Raw genomic sequence first — 8,067 nt, forward strand, 5'->3', positions numbered from 1 at the left:
CTACCTCTTCTTTGGACTCTATCATGTTATCCTTTGAACTATAGTTATCCACACATTTGTCTTAGTGCTTAAAACTTAGTAGGCTATGAATTGTTCAAAACAACACCTAGCATTGTGACTTGCACAAAGCAGGTCCTTTAAAAATATATTTGTTGTATCATTTGCTTGTTTACAGAGTAGTCCATGGCATTGCAACCATCAATTAATCATGGAACCAGCTCTGTAACAGGTGAGACCTCTTGAGTCCCAGTGGAAGGAAGCAGAAGGTAGGACCATGAAGTGTAGGAAACAGATCTGAGTAATGAACTAATGTCTATTGCTGATTATTCACGCAGAGTAGGTGGACGTAGGTGACATTTTGTTTGCTTCATCATTTTGTTTGTTTTTGGTTTTTGATTGTAGTGTGCAGAGGAATTGCAAATGCAAAGGACCTTAAGCTCAGATAAAAATACAAGGTGATGTGAAAATGAAAAGAATCCATATTTTAAAAGATCTATTCTTCCTTTTCTAAAAAGGGATGGGACAAAATCAGACTATTCAGATGATTTCTCTAACTCTGGAATGTACACAGTACTTCACTGTGCTAGTGATTAAGCTACCGTAGAGAATAACAGATTTTCCCCTAAAAACTTTTAGAAAAAATAGACACTATCCTAAACTACTACCTTTAGGTAGAATAATTTTTGACTGTCCTCTACAGAATATATAATAATGATTTCTTGGTTGTTTGCTGATTTCTTAAACTATGTTATACTTATAAAATGTAACATTTAAATCATGTTTAAGGTTTCATGGGGGGAAAAACTGGTTTAACGGTGGGCTTTTTGTTCTCAAGCGAAATGTGCTATGCTCAGTTTAGAAAAATAAATGTTAAATTGATTCTAGATTGAGTGCCAATCTATTTAAAAGGCGTGAAAAAGAAAATCAGAAATGGAAAACTGATGAGGAGTGAAAGATGAAGCAGGTTGAAATTATAAGTATTTCCAGTTACTAATCTTAGGAGGCGTTGGATTATAGTGCCACTGGCAGTTATTTTGGATTCTTAGAAGATAAAGTCCTGGTGGACTGAGGAAAGAAATATTTATATAGTTCACTTATTTTTTTTAAAGAGTCAAAGAGATATCCTAATAACTAAGATTAGTTTACTTAGCTTTAATCTTGAGATGAAAATTGTAGATGAAATCCTTGAGAAATCTATTTGTGGTACAGACATCTAGAGGCACACAGGATCCTATAAAGGAATGGGGTGACTTTCTGAAACTCAGTATGTGTCAGACGATTTTAATTTCCTTCCATGTCAGAATGATGGGACACGTAGCTTGGAGGCAAGCAATAGAGGCCATTTATGTCTTTTACTTAAGCTTTCAATTTTATCATACATGTGATGCCCAGCAGCCAGCTAGGAAAATACATCAAATACCATGTTTCTCAAGCTCCTAGCCCTGGAGAGTTCCATGAGAATTTTTAAATACAAGAATACAATTTTTTTCAAAGTATTCTACCAGTTAAAAAGAAAAATACTAACTTCTGCTTGCACTGAAAAAAAAAAAAAAGTAATTGAAATATCTGCCTATAGAATGGCTTCCGTTTCTTAAGTCAGTGTTTTTTTAAATGGTTTTAGTACCTCCAGTGTATTTTGGGGGCTGTATTACTGGTTCCCAGCAGGAACCAGATGGCACAATTAACTTGGGGGGCTGAGAGGACTTACTGCAGGGACTGTTTACAAAGGGGTAAGCAGGACTTAGGCAACGACAAAGGATAGTTCACCTGGCAACAGCTGCTACTAACCCTGATCTGAGGGGACTGGCGGGTGGGCAACAAAAACTCAGAGAAGACAGGGGAATGGCAGGGGCCACCAACAAAAACTGTTGTCTTTGATAGGGGGACACAGGTATCCTACTATGACAGCCTGAGGAAGGTGTGTGAACTCGTGAAATTATTTTAAAAGTCAGGGGTTAATGTGAATGTGACTTTTCCCACTCAGACGTCCATAGATTTTGGCAATAGTCTGCAAAATGATTCCCATATATTTCTGACAAGATACTAAATGGGAGAAGATATTTGCCAATGAAACATCCAACAAGGTGTTAATATCCAAAATACATGAAAAATTCATACAACTTAACACCAAAAAAAAAACCAAAAAAAAACACAAAAAATAATCTAATTAAAAAATGGGCAGAGGACCTGAATAGACATTTCTCCAAAGAGGACATACAGATGTCCAATAGACATGTGAAAAGATGTTCAATGTCACTAATCAGATAAATGCAAACCACAATGAGATATCACCTCACACCTGTCAGAATGGCTATCATCAGTAAATCAACAAACAACAAGTGTTGGCGAGGATGTGGAGAAAAGGGAATCCTCATGTACTGTTGATGGGGTTGCAAATTGATGCCGCCACTATGGAAAACAGTATGGAAGTTCCTCAAATAATAAAAGTAGAACTACCTTATGACCCAGCAATTATACTTCTGGGTATTTATCTGAAGGAATCACAAATTTGAAAAGATATATGCATCCCTATGTTCATTACAACATTATTTAGAATAGCTAAGATATGGAAGCAACCTAAGTGTCCATCAATAGATGATTGGATAAAGAAGATGTGGTACATATGTACAATGGAATATTACTCAGCCATAAAAAATAATGAACTCTCACCACTTGCGACAAAATGGGTGGACCGAGAGTGTATTGTGCTAAATACACTCATAGAAATAGAAAACAAAGGATGGTTACCAGATCGGAGGGGGCTTGGGGGATGGTTGAAAAAGGTGAAGGAGTACAAATTAAGAAGTACAGATTAAAGGTGAAGGAGTACAGATTAAGAAGTACAAATCGGCAGTTTCAAAATGGTCATGTAAAATGCAGCATAGGGAATATAGTTGGTAACGTTGTAATAACTATGTGTGGTGTCAGGTGGGTACTAGACTTATCAGGCAGATTACTTTGTAGTTGTATAAATGTCTAAACCCTATGCTGTATACCTGAAACTAATATAATACTGAATGTCAACTATAATTGAAAAATAAAAAAAAAATTAAAAAGCTATATTTTTGAAAGGAGGAAATAAAATTCAAACTGACTTTTTTGTATTGTTGAAATTGATTTATAGCCCTTATCAAGCACCTACAGGATATTAAGTACTACATGACATCCTATAACTACATAAAAATAAGCCAGGAAAACATTGAGCTTTACTAAGCAATAATTAAACTTCAACTGTCTAGTTGGTTGGTATTTGGGAGTGAAACATGAATAGAAGAGCTGGTCATAGCTGTTAATGAGCTCACATAGCAAATTATATTGAATAATATACATATATTGCTGTGAATGGTTGGTCAAGTGATCACATTTGGATAAAATTAATCTGAACGGCACTCAGCACTGTATTTGTTATTCATTTATTTCTTGGTGGTTTTGTTTGTTTTTTGCTTATTTTTGTACATACATCATTTTATTTTATTTGGGGAGTTTTATTTGTTTATTTTTAGTGGTTAGACATTTATATAATTTAAGAAAAGTGTTCCTCTGATTAGTCTAGAACCTACCTGGCACTATACATAGTTATCATCATATTATTGACTATATTATTTATGCTATACTCTACATCCCCATGACCACAATGTAACAACAAATTTGTACTTCTTAACACTTTTCCCCTTTTTCACTTATCCCCCAACCCTCCACCCATCTGGCAACCATCAAAATGTTCTCTGCGTCTGTGACTCTGTTTCTGTTTGTTTATTTTGTTCTTTAGATTCCACATATAAGCAAAATCACATTGCATCTGTCTTTTTGTGTCTGACATACTCCACTCAGCACAATACCCTCCAAGTCCATCCATGCCACTGCAGATGGCAAGAACACATTTCCTTCCCTGTCCAAGCAATATTCCACTGTATATATATGTACCATCTCCTCTTTGTTCATTCGTCCATCGATGGACACCCAAGCTGCCTCCACATCTTGGCCATTGTAAACAATGCTTCACTGAACATATGGATGCACATGTCCCCTCAATGTAGCATTTTGGGTTTCTTCAGACAATTACCCAGAAGTGGGATTACTGAGTCTTTCTTTCTCCCTTGTTATACACTTTTAAAGTCTATTTTCTCTGGTATAAGTATTGCTACCCCAGGGTTTTTTTGGTTTTTTTATTTTCCATTTTCATTAAAATTCTTTTTCACATCCATTTGCTTTCAGTCTGTGTGTGTCTTTTGATCTGTGGTGAGTCTCATGTAGACAGCATATGTAAGGGTCTTGTTTATCCATTCAGGCACACTTTTTTTGGATTAGCGCATTTAATCCATTTACATTTAAAGTAATTGTTGATAGCTATGTAGTTATTGCCATTTTATTCATACTTTTTATTTTTATATGTTTTATTTTTGTCTTAAAGAAGTCCCTCTAAGATTCCTTGTTATACTGGTTTGGTCACGATGAAATCCTTTAGTTTTTTTCCTTGTCTGGGATGCTCTTAATCTGTCCCTTCAATTTTAAATGATTTCTTTGCTGGGTACAGTAATCTTGGTCCTTGCTTTTCATCACTTTGAATATTTCCTGCCAATCCCTTCTGGCCTGCAAAGTTTCTGTTGAGAAATCAGCTGAGTCTTTTGGGAGCTCCCTTGTAGGTGACTACTGCTTTTCTCTTGCTGCTTTTAAGATTCTTTCTTTGTCTTTAAACTTTGACATTTTAATTATGATGTGTCTTTGTGGACCTCTTTGGGTTTATCCTGTTTATCTCTGTGCTTCCTGCACTTGCATGTCTATTTCCTTTGCCAGGTTAGGGGACTTTTCTTCATTATTTCTTCAAATAGGTTTTCAATTCCTTGCTATCTCTTCGCCTTCTGGTACGCTTATGATGCAAACATTGGCATACTCTAATACTCCAATGGCAAATTTGATGTCCCAGAGGCCCCTTAAACTATTCTCATTTTTTTGGATTCTTTTTACTGTTCTGATTGGGTGTTTTGTACTACCTTATCTTTTAAATCCCTGATTCAGTCCTCTGCTTCATCTAATCTGTTGATTCTCTCTAATGTATTCTTCATTTCTGTTATTGTAGTCTTTATTTCTGACAGGTTCTTTTGTGTTTACTGTCTCCATTTTTATTTCCTGTCTCTTTTTTGAAGTTCTCTCTGAGATCATTGAGCATGCTTATAGCTAGTGTTTTGAACTCTGCACCTCATAGATTGCTTGTTTTCATGTTGTTTGGTAGTTTTTGTGGAACTTTGTTCTGTTCTTTTATGTGGGACATATTTCTTTGTCTCCCAATTTTGGCTGCTTCCCTATATATTAGGTATGGCTGCTATGTCTACCAGTCTTAATAGTGGCTTTATGTAGTAGGTGTGCTATGGGGCCGAGTGATACAGTCTCCCTGCTCACTTGAGCCAGGTGCTCCAGGTGTGTCCCTTGTTTGGGTTGTTTGTGCCCTCCTGTTGTAGTTGGGCCTTGGTTGTGGTTTGCACTTCAATAGGAGGGTTTAATCCTTGAGCTGATTGGTTGTGAGGACTGGCTGTGACTACAGTGGATGAGCAGTTGTACAGGGGCTGACCCTAAAGAGTAAGACTCGCTTTAGTAGGGCTCTGGTGCCTGCTCAGTCTGCCCTTTGGGTGTGTTGTCCCCTGAGGTGGCTAGGTGATGCTCTGGCTATGTCCAAAGCTGGACACTGATTGTTCAGCCCTGGAGCCTCCTGGGAGGGGACCCACTACAGATCAAGTTCAGCTGCAGCCTGTGTCCTGTCTGGGGCCATCTGGCAGGAGCCACAAAGCAATCCACAGATGGCCACCACCTGTGCTGAGCTTGGAGGTGCATCAAGAGGCCAAACGTGGAAGTGAGGCCAGCAGTTGCTAGTGCCAGGCTTAGGGATACTCAGCCAGAGGTATGGGACATGATGAGGCCAGATGCGGCTTGTTTGGGTTTGTGAACCTTTGAAAGATTTTAGGAAAGTCTGCAGCATGAGCCAAGACATGATATTTGTATGGAAAAGTCCCTGAAAGCTGCTTGGGTATGCCTGAAAGTTGGGTGGGGTGCCATCTGAGGGGATCACCAGGGCTGGGCAAATGAACAGTGTTAGCCAGGTTGATGGAGACTCAGATATGGCAGCTGCCTGTATCTGCACCAGGAAGTGGGAGGCTGAAGGACTCAACAAAGAAACAGTGGATTGTGTCAGCACTTTTGTCTGGGAGAAAGCTGACCCTCCACCTTTCACCTTAAGCCTTCCACTTCAGTTTCTCCTCGTATTTCCCTGGTGCCTTTTGAGCTGCTGCCCCAACACTGGAGCTCAGAGCAAGTGAGTCTGTCAGTGAATGAGTCTGTTCACGGGCCCTTTAAGAGGAATGCCTGGGACTACAGCCGCCCTCCATCTCACTCAGCCACAATCTATGCTGGTTTTCACAACCAGAAGTTATGGGGATTTCTCTCCCTGGTACTAGAACCCTGGGCTGGGGAGCCTGGTGTGGGGCTTGGACCGCTCATTCCTCCAGGGTAGCTTCCACAGCCAAGATATCCATCCCAATTTTTAACCACCGAGCCAGTGGGAACAGCTCATTCCGTGTCTCTGCCCCTCCTACCAGTCTCAGAGTGGCTTATTCTGTATGTCCTTAGAGGTAGGACTTTGGTTCAGCTAGACTTCAGGTTGTTTGGTTGTTCTATAGTTTAGCTGTAATTTCAATGTGGTCATGAGAGGAGGCAAGCACAGCGTTTACCTACTCTACCATCTTGACTGGAATCTCTGTATATATATATCATTTCATACACTTAGATTATTTCCATATTTTGGCTATTGAGAAAAAGGTAACCATGTCAGGTGATGGATGAGTCAATTAACTTTGTTGTGGTACTATAATAATTTCACATTGTGTATGTATATCAAGACATCAAATTGTATACTTTGAATATATATAATTTTTTGCCATTTATACCTCAAACATATATATTTGTATATACTATTCCTGAGGTCCAGGAGTAAGATTCATGTAAAAGGGTATTCATGATATTTATAGAACTATTCCAGTGGAAACACCGTCTAAAGACTTAGAAGTTCAGCTAGAGGAGCATCTGCCAGATTCACAAACTCTCCATTCTTTTAAATCAATGGCTCTCGACCCAGACTGCAAATCATCAGGGGAAATTTAAAGCAGGGCTACCCAGGCCCACTCCCAGAGATTCTTATTGAGTTAGCCTGAGGTGTGGCCCCAAATATTTTTCTAAAGGCTTCCTTGATGACCCTAATAGGCACTAACTATTGTGGAGAGCCACAGGTCAGTGTCCTGGAGGAAAGGCATTAACAGGCACACCCTTCTCCCAACCCTCACCACACCCAGGCAGTTGGCTCCAGGACCCACGCTCATCTCTACACTACTGTGTTGCCTCTTAGAATCAACACTAGTTGTTCTTCTCCTACTCATTAGTTCACATTTTGTTTTAAAGACACTGTAATTTTTTTTTTTATCTTTATGTAACAATGGCTAGCTAGCCCAGAGCCATTTCAGAGTCTGTCTTCTGTCAGTGCATAGACTATCTGAGATACATCTGGGTATTTGCTTCAGGCTTTGTGCCAATGGCACTCTTCCCTTTGTTTTCCCTTTTCTCCCCCACTTATTCTAATTTATACTATCCTGATGTGCTTTTATTTATTCTTGTAAACTGTCTCCAACTCTTTTGGGGAAGAAGGTGGAATATGTTTTGATAATGAATAAAGAGAGAAAAAAACTATATACAAACCCAAAATAGAAAAATGTTTTTGCAACACTGACTGTTTTCTGAAGGGTGTTCAAGGAGTACAAGACTGGACCAGTGGAGAAGGTGGGGTGAGAGGCGAGGTGGAATAACGGTACCCAGACTTAGGGTAGACATAGGTGAGTAGTCAGTGGATGCCTAAAAAGGACAAACTCCATGGCAGTCTGAGGGTAGAGAGGAAACTTCGACCTCCCAAATGCCGACAAACTGGACAGTCATAACCCAAGTTCACTGAAAGGACAAATGTTGTCAATACAACATATGAATGAGAAGAAATTGATATCTTCCTAGTGCAACCCTAGTTCTAAAGAAATG

The sequence above is a fragment of the Rhinolophus ferrumequinum genome, chromosome 8 (assembly GCF_004115265.2).
Source record: "Rhinolophus ferrumequinum isolate MPI-CBG mRhiFer1 chromosome 8, mRhiFer1_v1.p, whole genome shotgun sequence".
Lineage (NCBI taxonomy): Eukaryota > Metazoa > Chordata > Mammalia > Chiroptera > Rhinolophidae > Rhinolophus > Rhinolophus ferrumequinum.